This window comes from Salvelinus fontinalis, chromosome 24 (genome assembly GCF_029448725.1).
Source record: "Salvelinus fontinalis isolate EN_2023a chromosome 24, ASM2944872v1, whole genome shotgun sequence".
Classification (NCBI taxonomy): domain Eukaryota; kingdom Metazoa; phylum Chordata; class Actinopteri; order Salmoniformes; family Salmonidae; genus Salvelinus; species Salvelinus fontinalis.
Window position 1 is genome coordinate 36,535,595 of NC_074688.1, and position 22,171 is coordinate 36,557,765.

General features: G+C 45.9%; 1 long non-coding RNA gene across 1 annotated transcript; it reads left to right on the plus strand.

Annotated features, from left to right (window-relative positions):
- The first annotated feature begins 811 nt into the window (after nt 1-811).
- LOC129822374 (uncharacterized) lies at nt 812-11,210 on the plus strand. Its single transcript, XR_008754481.1, has 6 exons — nt 812-1,152; nt 2,906-3,034; nt 3,284-3,447; nt 3,662-3,900; nt 4,353-4,536; nt 4,749-11,210. It is a non-coding gene; the product is annotated as an uncharacterized LOC129822374 (long non-coding RNA).
- The last annotated feature ends 10,961 nt before the right edge of the window (nt 11,211-22,171 follow it).

Consider the following 22,171-nt stretch of genomic DNA (forward strand, 5'->3'; position numbering starts at 1 on the left):
GAACCTCTGTTCCATCACCTCTCCTGTCCTTGATCCATACCACATACAGCCATTTGCGGATCTTTTCAGTGTCCATGTGAAAGATAGTTATTGTGAGGCTGGAACATTTGTTAACCTGCCCCCCAAAAAATTAACACCCATGTAAAATGAAGGCCTGCAAAGCTTACATATTTAAGTCTAATAGCATGAGATGAAAGTAGACAAACATCAGAGTGTGTGATATGAAGGCATAGTCAGTGGACATTCTAAACCTTGTTTGAAGTCAGTAGGTCACATGACCAAGGAGCTATTGAAATTTTAAATATTGAAAAATTTATGTAAAATCATGTGAGATGAAAATGGACAAACTAAAGGGTGTGCAATATAGAAGGGTAGTCAGTGGACATTCTGAACCTTGTTTGAAGTCACTAGGTCACATGACCAATGAGCTATTGAAATTCAAAAATGTAAATAAATAATTTTAAATAGTGTGAGATGTAAATCGACAAAAAAAGTGTGTGCAATGTGTGTCTATGCCACCGGGTTAGCTACAACCAGTTTTGAAAGTTTTAGGAGTAATGGTTAAAGAGCTATTGAAATTAGAAAAATGTGATTTGTCACTATGTTGACGGTCCCTAACTGCTGTTGGTGGCCGTAAGGAAAACTACTGGCGAATATCCGTGGAATATCCATCCTGAAACTGGCTTTACCTCGGTCTTTGCTTTATCTTGGCCTGGTCGCAGTTGTAAATGAGAAATTGTTCTCAATTGGCCTACCTGGTTAAATAAAGGTTAAATAAAAAATAAAAAAAACACAGAGATAACCCCTCAGACAGGCGCCCTGCTTCGGTAATCCATAATGAAAACATTCAAAAATCTGTTTGAGGCGCAAAGCACGCTTCTTCTGTTCCGCGGACATACATCAGAATAACGCTTCGAACACACCGGCTGGGTCATTGCATCACTGCTGCATAACATTTTGGGCAACTAGGCAACTATACTGATGCAGGTACATTTTGCAAATGGTCGCATGCGGTTGGACACATGGAGGAGAGAATCATTTTCGCAGTATCCTCAAAACCGTGTCTTTTTTACACAACTGCTGACAGCTACAGGGACATAAACACAAAAAATGCTGCTCGGAGACAAGTGTCCACGATAGTAGGCTTGCCAGGTCAGTTTAGTAGTGAGCTTGTGCTAGATGTGGCTAGTTAGCGTTAGCTAGCTAACCTAGCTTGCTAACCTAGCCAATGAGGTGTGTGTGAAAGAAATAGTCATACCACCTTCCTCAACGTTGGTCTCATTGTTGAAAGAGCCTACTCTGCCTATCTTGACTATTTATTATTGCATTTTGGAGGGAAATTATATTATAGGCTCTCACAATTAATTTGAGGATGTCATCGAATAAATAATATACTTGGCAAATAAATAAATAAAAATGTAAAGAAATTATGCAATCAAACTGTTTTTATGTAATCCCACCTTTTTACTGAATATGTGCAAAAAAAATAAAAATCTACATTCATATTTTGCTACTTTCTGTCAAGTCCACTCATACAATTTGATGCATACGTTCGATTTATCGAACGTATGCACCACACAGAACGCACTGCAACTGCCTCTGCAACGCAATGCTGCAAGGCAAATGCAGCGTTCCATTGGAAATGAATGTACTTCTGGTGTATCGAAACGCAAAACCACAGTCGGTGTGTTCGAAGCGTTAGACCAGCTCGTGACTCACTGACGCCACTTCATCCAAAGCATACACGATACTCCAAATGAAACCCCCAGGTGAGAATCCCCCAGGCCCAGGTGTATGGAACGCCGCTTGGGTCTTAAAGCACGTGGTCAAAACGTGATATTTTTAATGCTACGTTTGTAAAGTAAACAGGTGCATGCGTTAAATTAACGCATACACGCGTTAAATTAACGCCTGCACGCATCAAATCAACACACGCAAATGTGCTTGCAGGGGTTCAACATGTGCTAAATAAACGGCTGCAAGCGGTCCTGCACACGTCAAGTTAACGCCTACAGCTGCTAAAAAATACACCTACACACGCTAATTTAACGCGTTCCTTAATATGCACATTTTACTAGCCAATTTCCCTAGCTCCTCCTTTCAACCAGGTTTCAATAATCATTGTAGTCAGTTTGATGCAACAACACCCCAATTGAAGATGGCGAGAAGGAACTTCCTTATCCGCTGCAAACAGACCCTAAATGACTGCACTTGGCTTCTGCTCTCTGATAATCCTGGACTTGATGCCCTTGAGTCCACGTTAACAAGGATGATTATTTTTTAAATACTAGTGTAACGACCCTAGGTTTATAAGCGCGGAAATCGAGTCTGCCGCACGAGCATGTTTTTGCGACACAGTCGATAGCGCGCCGGACCTTGGGCTAGAAGGTCGAGGGTTCGAGACCTGCCCCCTGCTGTTTCATTACACTATTATTAATCCTAAAGTTGATCCGCACACCCCGGCCATTGGCGCAGTCTTGTAACATTTTTACAGCCCTGCTAACTACATAAAGGTGATTTATTGTCGAGGAGTACTGACGTGAAACATGTTTTTGTCTTTTTAGGCATTTTTTTGTATTTTCAGGCTGGCTAGCTATAATTGCAATGCCACCTAGCCTTAGCCGTGCTAGCTCGCGATTAGCATGAAAACATTTACAAAACTCACATAAAGCTCATTTGACCTAAGACAACCCTGCAAAAACGTTGCTAATATCGACAACATACCAGCTTTCCAACAGCACAGATATTACTTTTGAATACCCTTTGAAATGTTAATATTTAATCTAAGCCTATAATGCAGAAATGAACAACTTCAGAACCAGGAACGTTAACGTTAGTACTATGGCACTTTTAACAAGAATTGCAGTCCTATGTTCTCTATTTTCACAAAACTGTCGTTTTGCAGAATGGAAACCATGCAGAGGAGCCTGGGCTAGGGGGAGGCTGATCAATGATGCTTCAGCAGATGATCCAATTGATCAAGTATCTCAGTTCATTCAGGAAGTGCGTTTGTCTGGCTGGCATGCACAACAAGGTAAGCAGCATTGTAGTGGGTGTGGTTGGGTTTACTGTTGTTTTTTTCACTCTTCCTTCTGCTGCCCATTGTATTTGTTCTTGGTCAACATTTCCATTTATGTCTTGGCTTTAAAATCCAATATTATAAAAACATTACTTGGCCACAATTTGTGACAGTTACTATAATTTTAAAGTGTTTTTGGAATGAGGGGGGCGGGCGGTGTGACAATACATTAAGTAGCCTAAACGCAGTGTATTATTGTTACAGCCAGTTCCGGTTACCGGGCTCCTCGGACTTGGAGAGGAGCTAGAGGTGCATCTTGTTATGCCATCACTCAAGAGCAACTGAGGTTTCTGATGTCCTGTGCTTTCAGTGTGTCTCAGATGGCTGATATTCAACATGTCCCGATCAACACTCAAACGTCGTCTAAGGTCAGTTGTTCTTGGGCGAAATGCTATAAACTACAGACTTTAGATGCATGGTTTCCAGTTTCTTACCAATCAAACAATTTAGAATGACTACTATCAAGACAGGACTTTAAAATGACTATGATGATATACATTACCCTTATCCCTGTCCATTGTTACAAATGTTTTCCCAGACAATTCAATTTGTCACATGCACCATTATATTCTGTCATGTCAGACTTGGCTCTGGATGAAAAGATTAAAGACTTGGTGGCTGGGAACGACAAACTTGGACTGGAGGCTGTTCGAGCACAATTAAGGGCATTGGGAATCCGGGAGCAGAGTGAGGGACAGCATGATTCGTGGTAACCCGAGAGCGGCTGCCCTCAGAGCCATGTCGCAGAGGCTACATAGAAGGTCATACCGTGTTGCTGGAAACTCGTTATGGCACCTTGATGGAAACCACAAACTGATAAGGTAGATGTATCTTTGTGATAGACACAATTATCTATATCACTGGTGAGAAGTTGTACAACTCATTGTTCATCAACAACTAACAGTTCAGTTTAGCAAGCAATGGCCCAATATGTCAGTCAGGTGGATAATAATTGTTTTATTGTGTTCCTGCTACTTCTGTGATCGATAGAATATCTGCATCATGAAATTAACAAACATGCTTATATTGAGGACTTACTGAGGCAAAAACGGTTGGAACAAAGTATTTGTGCATAAGTGTGAACAACAGGAGTTTGTCCTCTTGATTCATTAACATTGTTCCACATTTTAGATGTTAATTTAATATCTGGTCTGCTGCTTTGTTATATACTGCAGGAACCCGATGCAGCATCTAAGTGGTAAAGAAGGAGGGTGATGTTTGTATATTTCATGTGTTCAGCTTTTGTATCAACCAGTGCTGTTTTCTGATTTAGGTGGAGGATACTTCATAGTGGCATTGATGGGTACAGCCGCCTCGTTGTATTTCTCCGTGCTTCCAGCAACAATCGCAGCAGTACTGTCATGGATTGCTTGATGAATGCTGTCTCCAGACATGGCGTTCCCTCCAGAGTTAGGACGGACCATGGAGGAGGAAACAACACCGTCTGCTTGTTGAATGTAATACATATTGAAAGTATTATTTAATAGATAGAGCTACATGCATCCTTAAGGTCTTCTTGACCAACACATTGATTACATTCTATAGTGAGTGATGCATGCGGCTACATTTTGTCTATAAATCACTTTCAGAACGCAAGCACATTGTTTGACAGCTTTATTGCTTTCTCCATGTTTTTGAAATGTATAAGCCTTTAAATGACCTTTTACAGACTACTTCTACAAACGAGGCTACACTTGTGGCAGCACCTATTCCTGTGGCTCCCCATCTTCTGCACCACTTCTTGTGGCCTCCCCTCCACCACTTCCTGTGGCCTCCCCTCCACCATTCCATGAGGCTTGTCGCCCACCTTCACCAAACTCTTCTGTTGATGTTGGTGATGACAATGAGTAAGTCATCCCTGTAAATAATTAAATGTCTTGTTATTACAGATGAATTGTGGGAAGTATCTGAACTTTGTTATTCTGAATGTCTCTCTTTGGTGTTGACCTCCAAACACTGCTGAAAATAATGAGATGCCAACCAAATGAATGTGATGAGGGACAACATTTATGATTGTGCAATGAGAGGCTTTAAGAGAGCCCCCTTTAATCCGGAGGCAAAAATAGACATGGTTTTTAGGGATGCTTACGGAAAAGGGGCAGCTGATGAGGGTGGTCCCTCAAGAGAATTTCTCCAGCTGCTAATGAGTGCCATTCATTCCTCTGCAATATTTGAGGGACCTGATTGACAAAAATGCCATTCTTGCAACTCTCAAGGTGAGTTACACTTTTACACCAACAAAGACACGTTTGTTTATGGCAATATATATGACTTGAGTAAGACATTTGATTTTTGTATGTAATGTGTCCTTTATTTACTGTACGTCTTCTGTGTGACAGCACTCTATGATAGCGTATACAAGCAGGTGTGCCTCATGATTGCTGTCTGTCTGGTACATGGGGGTGTAGAGCCACATTTTTTCAGAGAGGCTATACAGTCAAGTGTTTGGCCTAAAACCTCCTGTGCCAGAACTGAAAGAAATTGTGGAATATGACTTCAGCGAGAAGTTGAAGGTAAGTACTTTATACTGTGGTGGATGTTATGTTACTGTTAATTTGCACTAAGTTTGATAACATTTTGGGTTGTAGTTCACTTTTCCACATGGATTTGGTTTATTTTTGTTGGCAGTCAATCTTTAAGGGTAGTGATAATCAGTTTATTGTTTTGCTAATTTGTCCCAAAACACAGTTCAATAAACAATCTAAGATCCAGTTAGCACTGTTGACGAGGCACAGGAAGTGGTCATGTTGGGTCCAGTGCAATACATTCGTACATTGGAGAGGGATTCCCTGGTGGAGTCAGCCACAAAGTTCTACTTAGAAAGCAGGATACGGGATCCTCTTGAGTAGTGAGTTTCCATATATCTAAGGAATCTCAAGTTTAGTTAAATTCTTCAGGGCAAATTCATTGACTTTTTTTACTTTATAGATTCAAAGAGGGTCTGGAGTGTCTAGGTCTCCTGCCTTACATAAATAGACACTCAAGCCTCTTCAGAGGCTTTTCATCTACGCTGAGAAACCTCTTTTGGCCAAAGACATAGCTTCCCTCTTCAAAGCAGAGCGCTGCCCACCTGGTACCAATCAAATAGTAATAGAGAGAGAAGAGTCATTGTTTCTGGAGGGACTGACTTCTGGAGGTGGAAGGTTCGATGCAAACCATGATCATTGAAGTAACACGGCTCACATCAGTAAAACATCACCTAATCACTCTCACAACTGTGGGACAGCATTTTGTAGCCTTATTCTTCCATGGGCCCCCTAAGAATGTAATAGAAAAATTAAATCCCAAACCACTTTCACTTAAGAGTATTTTGTTCTCCAACAAGTGTTACTTAAGGAATTTAATGTCCCCACCTTTCCTTTTTTCAGAGGGGAACACATACCCTTTAACCATGGAGGTTTTCATTTTCACATCAGGGGCTTCAGCATTCCTAGGCTGGGATTGCCAGTGGAGCCACAGCTACAGTTCTCTGCAACCGCACGGCAAACCGCCAAGTCTAGGTCCAAGAGGCTTCTAAACAGATTCTACCCCCAAGCCATAAGACTACTGAACATTTAATCAAATGGCTACCAGACTATTTGCTGCTACTCTATCTATGCATAGTCACTTTAATATCTCTACCTATATGTATATATTAACTCGACTAACCAGTGCCCCCGCACATTCTCTGTAACGGTACTCCCCCTGTATATAGCCTCACTATTGTTATTTTACTGATGCTCTTAAATTATTTACTTTTTTTTGTCACTACATTGTTGGTTAAGGGCTTGTAAGTAAGCATTTCACTAAGGTCTACTACACCTGTTGTTTGGCGCATGTGACAAAGACAACTTGATTTGATTTAAAGAATTCATTTAAGGGGAATTATCTAAAACGTTTATTGCATGACCACCTAGTAAGTTCGGAATACTGCAGCCAATGTTAATTGATGTGTCCCAAAATAATTTATATTATGAAAGTTTCCGACAGGTTTGTGAATCAGCAAAAAAAAGTTCTTAGTGGGTAAACTGAGAATTATGCAAAGTAGTTATGTCAAGGGACTGTTACAATAAATACATCTTACAGTAAATATGGACATTTCATTTACATGTGTTATGGCAATAAGACACTGTAGTTGGTACATAGGTCGTGGTGCAGCAAGTTTGAGGGTAGTGGAGAAGCACAAGTGAGACTGAGGGCAGAAAAGGATATCAGGGTGCCCAGGAACTTGCAGCTGCTGATCATCTCCATGTCAATGTACAGTAGATGGTGATACTTGACCATTATCCCATCTACTTTGTTTTGCTTATGCTGAGACTTGTCCTATCACCATTGTCAGGTCCCACAGCTCCTTCATGTGTACCATGGTAGTGTCAGGTCCATTCTGGGGATACACATTCTTATAATGTAAAAAATCTAATTACAGGATTTACACCCAGAGCCTGCTAATCAGTTTGTGGGTAAGGATGGTGTTGAACGCAAAGCTATAAAAGAAAATGCACTCTAACGTATGTAAAAATGTATAATTGACATTTGTTGGGACAATAGGCAAACTGGAGTTGTACATAGTGTAGTACAATCTATTGATCCAGTTTTTAAAAAAAAATCGATAGACTGGGCTGCAGTGGAGACGGTAAGAAGCTTCGATATCATGGGGACCTAACTTCTAATGTCCTTTCCTGGTACACCCACAGACACTCCGTCCTACTGTGGCTGAAGACGTTTTGCCTAACTTCAAACATGAACAAGTGTCAGATTGAAGCGTCTGAAAAAATTTAACCTGTTAGGCGGGCTGTCCCGACATCGGTACACTTATGACAACATCCAGCTCAAAGTGCAGGGCGCGAAATTCAAAATCAATTTTTTTTTATATATATTTAACTTTTTCACATTAACAAGTCCAATACAGCATATGAAAGGTACACATCTTGTGAATCAAGCCAACATGTCCGATTTTTAAAATGTTTTACAGGGAAGACAAAATATGTAAATCTATTAGCTAACCACGTTAGCAAAAGACACCATTTTTCTTAGTCCACCATTTTTTCTCAACACCAGTAGCTATCACCAATTCGACCAAATAAAGATATTGATAGCCACTAACCAAGAAAAAAACTCATCAGATGACAGTCTGATAACATATTTATTGTATAGCATAGTTTTTTTAGAAAAATGTGCATATTTCAGGTATAAATCATAGTTTGCCATTGCAGCCACCATCACAAATCTCACCAAAGCGACTAGAATTACTACAGAGAGCAACGTGTATTACCAATTTACTCATCATAAAACATTTCTTAAAAATACACAGCGTACACTAATTGAAAGACACAGATCCTGTGAATCCAGACAATATTTCAGATTTTCTAAGTGTCTTACAGCGAAAACACAATAAATCGTTATATTACCATAGCACATGTGCAAACATTACCCCAGCATTGATTCACGGCAAAAAGAGCGATAGCATTATCACCACCAAAATGTATTAATTTTTTCACTAACCTTCTCAGAATTCTTCAGATGACACTCCTGTAACATCATATTACAACATACATATAGAGTTTGTTCGAAAATGTGCATATTTAGCCACCAAAAGCATGGTTAGACAATGAGAAAAGTAGCCCAGCTGGTCAGAAAATGTCGTGCGCCATATTAGACAGTGATCTAGTCTTATACATAAATACTCATAAACTTGACTAAAAAATACAGGGTGGACAGCGATTGATAGACAATTTAATTCTTAATGCAATCGCTGAATTACATTTTTTAAATTATCCTTACTTTTCAATACAGGTTGCGCCAAGCGAAGCTATACCAAACAAAATGGCAGCATAAGCGTTTAACATTTTTCGACAAACACGATTTATCATCATATTGTTCTTACTAAGCGGTGATCTTCCATCAGAATCTTGGGCAATGTATCCTTTCTTGGGTCTAATCTTCTCTTGGTCGAAAGATGTCCTCTTGTCCGTCGAAATGCCCACTAACGTACGACCGGGACCCCGAAACGTGCCCGGCGCTTCAAAGTGCATCATAAAGCAATGCCTCAAAATCGCACTAAACGGATATAAATTGCTATAAAACGGTTTAAATTAACTACCTTATGATGTTTTTAACACCTATAACGAGTAAAAACATGACCAGCGATATATTACTGGCTAAACTAAAGCTTGGAAAGAGAGCAGGTCCGATGTCCATCGTGCGTCAGGCGCAGCAGGAAAAGGAAGCTCCTTCCACCTTGTGCTCTTTTATACAGGCCCTGATTGCGCAATCGACTCCATTCAAAGCGTCACCACGTACTGACATCCAGGGGAAGATGTAAGCAGTGTTTGTATCCTCATAGCATTTACAGGGACCTTAAAACCGACCCCAGATCAGGGGCCAAGATTTCTGAAATCTGACTCCCTGTCAGGAAAAGTGCTGTAGAAGGAGTTCTGTTTCACTCAGAAACAAAATTCCAACGGCTATAGAAACTAGAGAGTGTTTTCTATCCAATAATAATAATAATATGCATATTGTACGAGCAAGAATTGAGTACGAGGCCGTTTGAAATGGGCACGATTTAGCTGGCTACTCAGTAACGCCCCCTGCAGCCATAAGAAGTTTAAACAGAACCATAAGAGCAGATTACTTTGTCATCTTTACTGACACAGTTTTAAAATGTCTAATTGTAGTCACTTTCAATTGATACATTGACTCCAAGAACCATAGATTGTAGTTCATAACATTTACACAACTGAAAAACGTTGCTTGACTGTAAATTGGGATACATGTTTTAATAACATTGGATATTTGATTGGGCTTAATGTTGCATACCTTGTCGTGTTGTGCATGCATGCCAACCAGGTGAGAATCACCTAAATTAATTGATACTTGATGAATCAGGTCTTCTCTGCTACTTTATCAGCCTCCTCCTTGCCCATTCCAAGCTCCGCTTCATGGTTCCCTTCTGCTAGACACAATTGTGTGAAAATAAAGCGGAAGGAATGGGAACCCTATTCTTTTGAAGCAGTACTGGGTATATGCCTGAAGTTAATTAATTACCCTACTAAGCTTTGATGGAATATATTCAAAAAGTGAACGTGCACATTAGTCTACTCTGTTTGAAAGCTGACATGTAACGTTAGATGTTAGCAAAGGTTTTACAAGGTTGTCACTAGCCAAATTTGCTTTGTGAGCTTTTCTGTCTTCATGCTAATCGCGAGCTAGCGCGGCTAACGCTAGCATTTAAATGAAAGCCAGTCAGGCTGAATAAGTTGTTTTGCTTAAATACAAGGCTTTGGGCTAAAAACGTAACTCAAAAACATGTCCTGCTTCAGTACTAGCCGACAAGTCACATTTAGGTAGCTTGTCTTAAGTCAATGATAAAGTAAAATAAAATAAAGACAATAGTCCAGAAATCGAGTACTACCAGGATTTTGAGCATCTCCGTTGTCTAATCTATTGTAATGAAACAGCAGGGAGCAGGTCTCGAACCCTCGACCTCCTAGCCCGAGGTCCGGCGCGCTATCGACTGTGCCGCAAAAGCATGCTCGAGCGGCAGAGTCGATTTCCGCGCTTATAAACCCAGGGTCGTTACACTATGTATGCCTGGCCCTGCATACAAGCAATAATCTTGCTAGTATGTAAATTAATTAACACAGTCCAATGTGTTTCCGTGGCTGTTATAGTTTACATGTTTTTTTCAGCAGGGTTTTTAATAAAACACAAGACGGTGCCGTTCACTGAGTTTGAGGCTAACTAACTTATATGATATATGGCCGGGGTTCGAGGCTACCGAAGTTAGCTAAATTAGCTAGCAAAATATCTGATTTAGCTTATGCTAAACACTGCTGATCCTGGTGCTAGATTAATGTTAGCTGAATTTTATAGCCAGTGATGAGAAACAGATCCTTCCACTGTAAACTAGCTGATAAACGTTACGATTCAGTAACAACAAATTTCAAAGTTACCTTGTAAAGGTTCAAACTCTGCTTGCAGTGGAAAATGAAGTTCCTTAAAACTGTGAAATCTGGTTGAAAGGAGGAGCTAGGGAAATTGCCTAGTAAAATTAGCATATTGTAGCGACCCGCACAGACAGCTGTGTGTTATGTGTTAGGCTAGTAGGTGGTTGTGTTCGCGGGGTCCGACATGTCAGTCAACCTGCTATCTGCCAATCCCGGGAATGCCTGGAATGTTCTGATGCCGGGCATCCTGGTGGTTGGCGGAGTGGCGTGGAGGGGGGTTGGGCAGGGGGATGGAGCATTGGAAGTTAAGACCAGGTTTTGCCTTTGTTCTCTCTCTTACGTCTGGGCTTCACAAGAGAAGGTCACGATTGGCTTGTGGGCTATCTTTCATTTATTTGGCGTGGGCTACGGCCAAACAGTAGCCTGTGTAAAGTTGGTTTAATAAACCGTCCATTCGTAAACTCAATCCTCTGTCTGGACAGTTGTTCTTTTATGATCTAGTCAGGTCATTACATTGGTGTCAGAAGTAAAAACGTTGATAAAAGTTAGCCAGCTAGCTAGCTGACTTCTGTGGCTAGCTACCGTAGGTGAGAACGGGGGTTGAAAATGCTTCGAGGGAATCCGAAAGTGAAGGTGGAGGTAGGGGACGATTATGGCCAAGGAGATACGTGTGAATGGACGTCGGAGGTTCTGGCTGAGGAGATCGCCAGGGCGTCGGAGCGCAGAGGCCGCTTGAGGGAGGACGCTAGAGTGATGGCGGCTGAAGCGGGCATGAGCGCCTCGTCGACTGTGTTTCGCGCGGATTCTGGTGGGCGGGCCGAAGTGGTGACGTCGACGCGGCGGGACGAGGAATCTAGGGCTCAGGATGTAAACAAACATGGCGGCGCCCAGTTCCCGGCTGCGTCCGTATCTGTTAAGACCCCGAAGTATTCCGGTAAGGCGGATTGGGAAGCTTTTCATGCTCAGTTTGAACTGTTAGCTCATTTTAGGGGGTGGTCGGATGAAGAAAGGGCACTGCAGTTGGCTTTATGCCTCACGGATGAAGCTCTGTCCTGTTTGATATTGATTAGCCCCAAGGACAGACATGATTATGGCGCTTTAGTGGGAGCACTGAGGAGGCGCTATGGACAGTGTGTACAGCCCGGGCTACTGCGCTCCGAACTGAGTAATAGACGCAGGCAGCCAGGAGAGCCTCTACGGGTGTTAGCTAATGACATTGAGAGCCTCTCTCGGCGGGCATATGCTCACATGCCCCCCTCCGTGCAGAGCGAGCTAGCACGGGACCAGTTCATACAGGCGCTCTCTCCTACGGAGCTGCGCATACAGACCCAGCTGGCTCATCCTGAGTCAATGCAGATAGCCTTGGAGATGGCTTTGGAGAGGGAGCTGGTGTGGGCTGGGACTTCAGCTGGGGCTTTGGTGGGGGTGCAGGGAGACACACCCTCTGTGCGAGCTGGGGGGCAGAGCAGCCCGGAGCCGGAAAAGCCTGCATGGGTGGCTGAAATGACAGAACTCATTCGTGCTGTGTTGCTACAGGCGGCACAAAACACACACCCTGGTCCCAGGGTCTGCTGGGGTTGTGGCCAGCCAGGCCATCTGCGCCGAAATTGCCCCATGTCCCCCAGAGCTCAGGGAAACGGCTCGGGGTCCGCATAGACCGGGTAGTGCGGACCCCTGGCTTTCTATCCCAACCACCATCATCTTCAGGAGGAGCCCACCGGCACAGACGGGGAAGCAAGGCTCCACTTCCCCCAGAAGCAGACGAGAGCAAGCGGATGGAGCCTGTTGTTGTGGTGGGCCGGACCTGTGTTGGGGACTTTTGTCATGTCACTGTGGAGGGTGTGCCCTGCTCCGCCCTGGTGGACACTGGGTCCACAGTAACCTTGGTGAGGCCAGATATTGTGCCAGGTTGGACTCAGTGTGAGCCTACAACTGTGCAGCTCCGCACAGTCACAGGTGAGCTGGCACCCATGAAAGGGAAGGGAATAATGACTCTGACAGTAGGGGGCAGGACTGTGCGTCATCCTGTGTGGGTGGCGGCTGTGCAGGACCCCTGTATCCTGGGGTTGGACTTTCTTAGGAGCACAGGCTGCCAGTTAGACCTAAATAGGGGCACACTGAGCTTCCAGGGAGGGCCGGAAGTCACCATGCCCCCCCCTAATGTCACATTCACTCAACCCAACAAACCCTTTACTCCAACAGTTAAAGCAGCAGAGACTCATGGCTGCCCCCCCTCCCCCACAGCTGTGTGTGACTTTTCCCAAGCCCCCCTGTCACCTACTGCGGTGTGTTACATTCCCCCAGCTACCTCCATGACACAGCCCTCTGTGAGCCCAGGCCGCGCCCCCCCCCAGCCCAGCTACCCCAGATGGGAGAGGAGAGGACACTGTCTGCAGTGAGGGAGATATGGGGGAGGAACTGTGTTGGTCTTGACCCCGAGCAGCAGGAACGGTTGTGGCAGTTGCTGTTTGAATTCAGAGACAGCTTTGCGCTGAGTGAGGAAGAGGTGGGTCAGACTCATCTGGTGCAGCATGAGATCGACACAGGTGATGCTCGGCCCATCAAGATGCGTCCCCGCCGTATCCCGCTGGCACGCCAGGAGGCGGCAGACAAGGCTGTGTTGGAGATGCAGCGGGCAGACTTCATTGAGCCCTCAGACAGCCCCTGGGCGGCGCCAGTCGTCATGGTTCCGAAGAAGGGGGGCAAGCTGAGGTTCTGTGCGGACTACAGGCGGCTGAATGAGGTAACCAGGAAGGACTCATACCCCATACCACGTATCGATGAGTCGCTGGACCTGGTTAGGGGGTCCTCCTGGTTCTCCTCACTAGACCTCCGCAGTGGCTACTGGCAGGTGCCCCTCTCCCCAGAGGCCAGAGCCAAAACTGCATTCTCCACTAACAGAGGACACTGGCAGTTCAAGGTCCTGTGCTTTGGCCTGTGCAACGCTCCAGCTACTTTTGAGCATTTGATGGACAGGGTGCTGGATGGCATCCCCAGACAGCAGTGTCTGGTATACCTCGATGACATCCTGGCCCATGGCAGCTCCTTCCAGTCAGCCCTGGGGGCGCTACGGCGTGTGCTGGAGAGGGTGGCTGCCGCAGGTCTGAAGCTCCACCCCGAGAAGTGCCACTTCATGAGGAGAGAGGTGTCCTTCTTGGGCCACCGAGTGGGGAAGGAGGGGATCAGCACCATGGAGGACAAGGTAGGGGCTGTCAGAGACTGGCCCACCCCCACCGACCAGCGTCAGCTGAAGAGCTTCCTGGGCCTGGCCTCGTACTACAGGAGGTTTGTACGGGGCTTCTCAAGCGTTGCTGCTCCACTGAACCGCCTGCTGCCGAAGGACAAAGCTTTCACTTGGACAGTGGAGTGTGAGGAGGCGTTCAACACCCTCAAACGTGCACTGATCGAGGCCCCCGTGCTCGCCCCCCCTGACCTCACCTTGCCCTTTATCCTGGACACAGATGCGAGCAATGTGGGCATGGGTGGGGTGCTGGCCCAGGTGGGGCCAGCGGGGGAGAGAGTGGTGGCGTACTTCAGCAAAACATTTGACAAACATGAGCGCCGCTACTGTGTCACCCGGCGGGAGCTCTTGGCTGTTGTGGCTTCCGTCAAACACTTCAAGTACTACCTGGGTGGTCTGCCCTTTACTGTAAGGACTGACCACTCTGGCTCTCTGAAAGACATGAGCCACTGGAGAGCAGAGGGCCAGGTGGCACGCTGGTTGGAGGAGCTTCAGCCGTATGACTTCACGGTGGTGCACAGGGCAGGGGCACGCCACTCCAACGCCGACGCCATGTCCCGTCGGCCCTGTACTGCAGACGGCTGCCGCCACTGTGAACGGAGAGAGGGACGGGAGAGAGAGCTGTGTGCAGAGGGGGTCTGTGCCACAGTGTGTCGGGCGAGCGGGCCTGTCTGCTGTGAGCTGCAGACTGTCGACATGGCTGAATGGCGGCAGCAGCAGGGACGGGACACAGACCTACAGCCAGTGCTACAGTGGGTAGAGGCGCAGGTGAGGCCACCATGGGAAGAGGTGACAGCGCTCTCACTCGCGACCAAAGGGTTGTGGTCAAAGTTTGAGAGACTGCTGATGGCGTGCTACAGCGGGCATGGAAGGAGTCAGCTACGGGAGAGGAGAGGTGGCAGGTGGTGGTCCCAAAAGCATTGCGGGAGGCTGTGCTCCAGAGTACTCATGGAGGGGTGGGGACTGGACACTTTGGGGTCACAAAAACACTGCGCCGTCTCCGTCGGGGCTTCTACTGGGGGCAGCACAAGAGGGATGTGGAGGACTTTTGTCGCCGCTGTGACAACTGCACAGCGAGAAAGGGCCCCCCAGGCCGCTCTCATGCTCAGCTCCAACAGTTCCCAGTGGGGGCTCCCATGGAGAGGGTGGGAGTGGATGTAGTTGGGCCGTTCCCCACCACAGACAGTGGAAACCGCTGGGTGCTCACGGCCATGGACTATTTCACAAAATGGCCCGAGGCCTATGCTCTGCCTGACCAGGAGGCAGAGACCATCGTCGACGCCCTGACAGCGGGGATGTTCAGCAGGTTTGGAGCTGCAGAGTCCATCCACAGCGACCAGGGCAGAAACTTTGAGTCCCGTGTGTTCGCCACCATGTGTGAGAGGCTGGGTATGCACAAGACCCGCACTACTCCTCTCCATCCTCAAAGTGATGGCCTTGTAGAGCGCTTCAATAAAACGCTTGGACAGCAGCTGGCCATCGTCTCTTCCAAACACCAGCGTGACTGGGACAAGCACCTGCCTATGGTCCTCATGGCATGCCGCTCCGCTGTCCAAGACTCCACCTCCTGCACGCCTGCCCTCCTCATGCTGGGGAGAGAGATCCGCACCCCTGCGGAGATGGCGTTTGGTCGGCCCCTGGATAGCCCTCATGTTCCCCCGGGGCCGGAGTATGCCCGGAGACTCCAGGACCGCCTGGAGACAGCCCACACCTTCGCCAGAGAGCAGCTGGTGAATGCAGGTGTGAGGCAGAAGAGGAACTATGACGTGCACACCCGGGGAAGGCACTTTGTGGCTGGGGAGCTGGTCTGGGTCTACAGCCCGCTAAGGAAAAAAGGCAGATGCCCCAAGTTGGACAGTCACTGGGTGGGACCCTGCAGTGTCCTGGAGAGGGTAGGGGAGGTTGTTTACCGGGTGCAGCTTCCTCCCAGGGGGAGAAAGGTGGCACTGCACCGGGACAGGTTAGCCCCATACAGAGGGGCCTCTTCTCCCCAAACCCCAGGAACCCCCACAATTCCCCTCTCTGGCAATGCCATTCTCCAGGCACCCACCCCCAGGTGCCGCAGACAAGGCTCCAGACAGCCCACTCCCCCTGTCTCCCCCCCTGTGTCACCGCGTGGTTCCCCAGAGCCACGGACTGTATTACCCGTTCCCGCTTCCTTGTCCCCCATATCCCTGCCCCCCATATCCCCTGGTTCCCAGAGGGGCACTCTGCGACCATCACGGCCACGCAGGCAAAGGAGACCTCCGGGTCGCTTCAGAGACTTTGTTTGTTCCCTCGGGGACGAGGGACTTTGTGGTGGGGGGGCTGTGTAGCGACCCGCACAGACAGCTGTGTGTTATGTGTTAGGCTAGTAGGTGGTTGTGTTCGCGGGGTCCGACATGTCAGTCAACCTGCTATCTGCCAATCACGGGAATGCCTGGAATGTTCTGATGCCAGGCATCCTGGTGGTTGGCGGAGTGGCGTGGAGGGGGGTTGGGCAGGGGGATGGAGCATTGGAAGTTAAGACCAGGTTTTGCCTTTGTTCTCTCTCTTACGTCTGGGCTTCACAAGAGAAGGTCACGATTGGCTTGTGGGCTATCTTTCATTTATTTGGCGTGGGCTACGGCCAAACAGTAGCCTGTGTAAAGTTGGTTTAATAAACCGTCCATTCGTAAACTCAATCCTCTGTCTGGACAGTTGTTCTTTTATGATCTAGTCAGGTCATTACAATATTAATAACGCGTTAAATTAGCGTGTGTAGGTGTATATTTAGCATCTGTAGGCGTTAATTTGACAAGTGTGCAGGACCGTTTGCAGCCGTTTATTTAGCACACGTTGAACCGCCTACAAGCACATTTGCACACGCTTATTTGACGCGTGTAGGCGTTAATTTAGCTCATGAAGACGTTAATTTAACGCCTGCACTTGTTTACTTTACAAACGTAGCATTAATAATGTAGCTACCCGCACAGACAGCGGTGTGTTATGTGGTAGGCTATTAGTGGGTTGTGTTGTACTTACCAGTGTTCGCGGGGTCCGACATGCCAATCAACCTGCTATCTGCCTATCACCTGCTATCTGCCAATCACGGGGATGCCTGGGATGTTCTGATGCCGGGCATCCTGGTGGTTGGCGGAGTGGCGTGGAGGGGGGTTGGGCAGGGGGATGGAGCATTGGAAGTTAAGACCATGTTTAGCCATTGTTCTCTCTCTTACGTCTGGGCTTCACAAGAGAAGGTCACGTTTGCTTGTGGGGTATCTTTCGTTTATTTGGCGTGGGCTACGGCCAAACAGTAGCCTGTGTAAAGTTGGGTTAATAAACCGTCAATTCGTAAACTCAACCCTCTGTCTGGACAATTGTTCCTTTATGATCTAGTCAGGTCATTACAATAAGATCACGTTTTGACCACGTGCTTTAAGACCCAAACGGCGTTCCATGCAGGTGACATCAAACCCCTCACTCCGACTATAAACTAACCTAGGGATTTCTTAGTTTCCATCACAGCTTTACTTATTTTGTTTCCTTTCTTTGTCACGACTGTAGCCCACTCGTTCTCACACTCCGAGTCTCAATTTTCAATTCATGGTTTATTTGATCAAATTAAGTTTCGTAATGGTAGGTTACGAATGCACTGATATGAGTTGACACTTGGAATTTCGGCAACTTTGAAAATAATACGTTATATCGGTGTTATATGCATGTTCACACGCGTATATGCCGTCCCATTGACTAGAATGGTCCCACTTCAACAGCTGAGGGAAACTGATATACTGATCGTCAAGGTGGATTTCGTGGCGTTTTATTGTGCAAGTTTGTACTGGCCTAATGAGTCCCAAGAAACTGGCCATCGTTGTATCTGCGGGTGAAAGGTTCTTGGGTATCCAGGATTTCACGGCTGAAACGTAAGGAATACTGTCTGAATATGTCATTCTTTCTCAGGCACCAGAGAGCCTGTAGCAATCAGAGTTGTTTCTTTGTCAATTGTTTATTATTTGGGAACAATGTGATTTATCTCCCCCCCTTCCCTTAATGTTTTATTTTATCTCGTATACAACCCTGTACAGTGGGTCGCGGCATGCACCTCTAACATGTTTGCGTACCGCCATAATACCATAGAGTAGTCCCAACTGATCGGTCATGGCTAAAAGTTAAATTAACGTCAAATGTGGTCCTCATTTTGCATTTTAGCTAACCCTAACTTTAACCTAATTATTCTAACCTGCTCCAGAAAGTCAAATCTGACTAAACCCACTTGGTCTCTTCCTCACGCCTGCCTTCCATCTTTGAAGACAGAAAAACAGAAGAACTGTGCAATGTCTGGATATGGAACGTCGGAATCTATATCACAACAGAGAATTGAAGACTATCCCCAGGTGCTGTGAAGAGAAGGTTTGACTGGACGTTGTTACTGGGAGGCAGAGTGTAGTGGGAAAGGGTTTAATGCAGGTGTGGCATATAAACACATGAGCAGGGTTGGAAAAGGGCATAACTGTTTATTTTGTTACAATGACAAATCCTGGCGCCTGAGACTTCTTAAACGTCGTTTCCTCAAACGCTGACAGAGTTGGGGTGTATCTGAACTCCTCAGACGGCATTCTGTCCTTCTAACAAGTCTATGACACACCTGCATTTCACTCCACCTTCACTGAACCAATCTATCCAATACTGTCAGTCAATGACTATTCATCAGTGTCTCAGTGCTTGGTCTCAAATGAGGAGAAAAGTAGGATGGCAGATGGTTTCAAGATAATATTCTGTTCAAGGGAGACTACGATTTTTTTTTTACTCAATATTTTCCATAATGATTTGAACATTCCAATGTTCTGAACGACCTCCATTCTCAACGTGTTTATATCAGAGGTCTTCCTGTACATCTCAAACTATTCAGATGAACAGTATACATGATTCTATGGTCTTAGTAAAAAAACTAATGTTTTTAGATGTGATGTCTTTTTATCTAATAGAAAGTAATTGTTAACATTTCTCAAGCACTTGACCCCAAACCACCACACCTCTAACCCAGCAAGAATGGGGATAGTGAGAGAGAGCACACAGAGATAGAGAAGCTGACATATGAAGTCAGCCATGTGTAACGGATGTGAAATGGCTAGCTAGTTAGCGGGTACGCGCTAGTAGCATTTCAATCAGTTACGTCACTTGCTCTGAGACTTTAAGTAGGGTTGCCCCTTGCTCTGCAAGAGCCGTGGCCTTTGTGGAGCGATGGGTAACGATGCTTCGTGGGTGACCGTCGTTGATGTGTGCAGAGGGTCCCTGGTTCGCGCCCGTGTCGAGGGGACAACGTAAAGTTATACTGTTACACATGCTTGACTTGAACCGCGCCATCTGTCTCCCTCCAACTTTTAATGAGACACCAGGAAGAGAGGGGAGACTAGAGAAGGTGCTGGATTCATTCAAACAGACTCCTTGTTAGACTACAGCGCTTCTCCAAGGTAATAGTCTACTGGGTATTTTTGCTGTATAGTGGATAGATAGAAGTAGACTAACTTCATGTTGCTGCTGTGAGTTGGAAGAAGGGAGGGGGTATGGTGTGAGGTGCTTGTGTCTCGGCTTAACCTTCTCTATTTCACATGGGTCCCAATGAGTCCCACCGCGACGCCGGCACGATTTAGACTTCTAACCCCTTTTAAACATTGTGTGTTTGAGCTACAGACTTCTGGGTTGTACCATTAGATTTGTACCATTGGATTTGTCTATGTCTCCTGCTTCAGCTTTGTGATTAACAGGGGCCGAGCTAGAGCGGTGTTTGTGGGACAAGGGAGGATCCCGAAGGGGCCCGGGGCTGGGTAGAGTTACCTAAAAGCGATCTATAAAAAGCTGACTCTCACAAACATGCACGTATCATGTTTTTGACGCTCACAAGCTACATAAAGAGTCCTTAGAAGGTAAGGGGTTATTCTACAAAGAAGATCATAGGAAATCCAAGGAGATAGTGCCTATAATACTGTAATAAGCTCACATAGTTGCTGTAACAAACTCCAAACTGCACAGTTGTCACTGACTAGTTGGATATTCATTTCCCACTGACCAAACAATTTATGTACGTACAGCATTCATATAAATACATTATAGGGTTTTTGCATTGGCTGACTATTTATTTATTAAAATATACATTAGTCAATAAAACTCATGAATGCAACTTTTTATGTCAAATTGTTTTACTTGTAGCCCTGGTTGTCCTGAAAATAAAACGGTAAAACACTTTGAGGCTAAATATAAGGGCTGGACATGCAGATAAATGAGTCATAAATGAAAAGACAATTTTTGTTGGGGTCTCAAGACTGATAAGGTTAATAGCCTTTTCTCTGCTCTGACATTTATGGATAGCCGCTCATCAAAAAAACGTCACTACTACACAATAGAGGATTCACCACCGTCTCAGTATATTACAGATTTTGTCCTTGCTTTAAGTGCTCCATCTGAAGCTTCTAAGAAGCACTCAATCTTAGATCATGTTCTTTCCCTTGTTCATCCTTGCCTACACACTCTCAGATTTTACAGTGGGGAGAACAAGTATTTGATACACTGCCGATTTTGCAGGTTTTCCTACTTACAAAGCATGTAGAGGTCTGTAATTTTTTTATAGGTACACTTCAACTGTGAGAGACGGAATCTAAAACAAAAATCCAGAAAATCACATTATGATTTTTACGTAATTAATTTTCATTTTATTGCATGACATAAGTATTTGATCACCTACCAACCAGTAAGAATTCCGGCTCTCACAGACCTGTTCGTTTTTCTTTAAGAAGCCCCCCTGTTCTCCACTCATTACCTGTATTAACTGCACCTGTTTGAACTTGTTACCTGTATAAAAGACACCTGTCCACACACTCAATCAAACAGACTCCAACCTCTCCACAATGGCCAAGACCAGAGAGCTGTGTAAGGACATCAGGGATAAAATTGTAGACCTGCACAAGGCTGGGATGGGCTACAGGACAATAGGCAAGCAGCTTGGTGAGAAGGCAACAACTGTTGGCACAATTATTAGAAAATGGAAGAAGTTCAAGATGACGGTCAATCACCCTCGGTCTGGTGCTCCATGCAAGATCTCACCTCGTGGGGCATCAATGATCATGAGGAAGGTGAGGGATCAGCCCAGAACTACACGGCAGGACCTGGTCAATGACCCGAAGAGAGCTGGGACCACAGTCTCAAAGAAAACCATTAGTTACACACTACCCCGTCATGGATTAAAATCCTGCAGCGCATGCAAGGTCCCCCTGCTCAAGCCAGCGCATGTCCAGGCCCGTCTGAAGTTTGCCAATGACCATCTGGATGATCCAGAGGAGGAATGGGAGAAGGTTATGTGGTCTGATGAGACAAAAATAGAGCTTTTTGGTCTAAACTCCACTCGCCGTGTTTGGAGGAAGAAGAAGGATGAGTACAACCCCAAGAACACCATCTCAACCGTGAAGCATGGAGGTGGAAACATCATTCTTTGGGGATGCTTTTCTGCAAAGGAGACAGGACGACTGCACCGTATTGAGGGGAGGATGGATGGGGCCATGTATCGCGAGATATTGGCCAACAACCTCCTTCCCTCAGTAAGAGCATTGAAGATGGGTCGTGGCTGGGTCTTCCAGCATGACAACGACCCGAAACACACAGCCAGGGCAACTAAGGAGTGGCGCCGTAAGAAGCATCTCAAGGTCCTGGAGTGGCCTAGCCAGTCTCCAGACCTGAACCCAATAGAAAATCTTTGGAGGGAGCTGAAAGTCCGTATTGCCCAGCGACAGCCCCGAAACCTGAAGGATCTGGAGAAGGTCTGTATGGAGGAGTGGGCCAAAATCCCTGCTGCAGTGTGTGCAAACCTGGTCAAGAACTACATGAACTACAAGAACTATGATCTCTGTAATTGCAAACAAAGGTTTCTGTACCAAATATTAAGTTCTGCTTTTCTGATGCATCAAATACTTATGT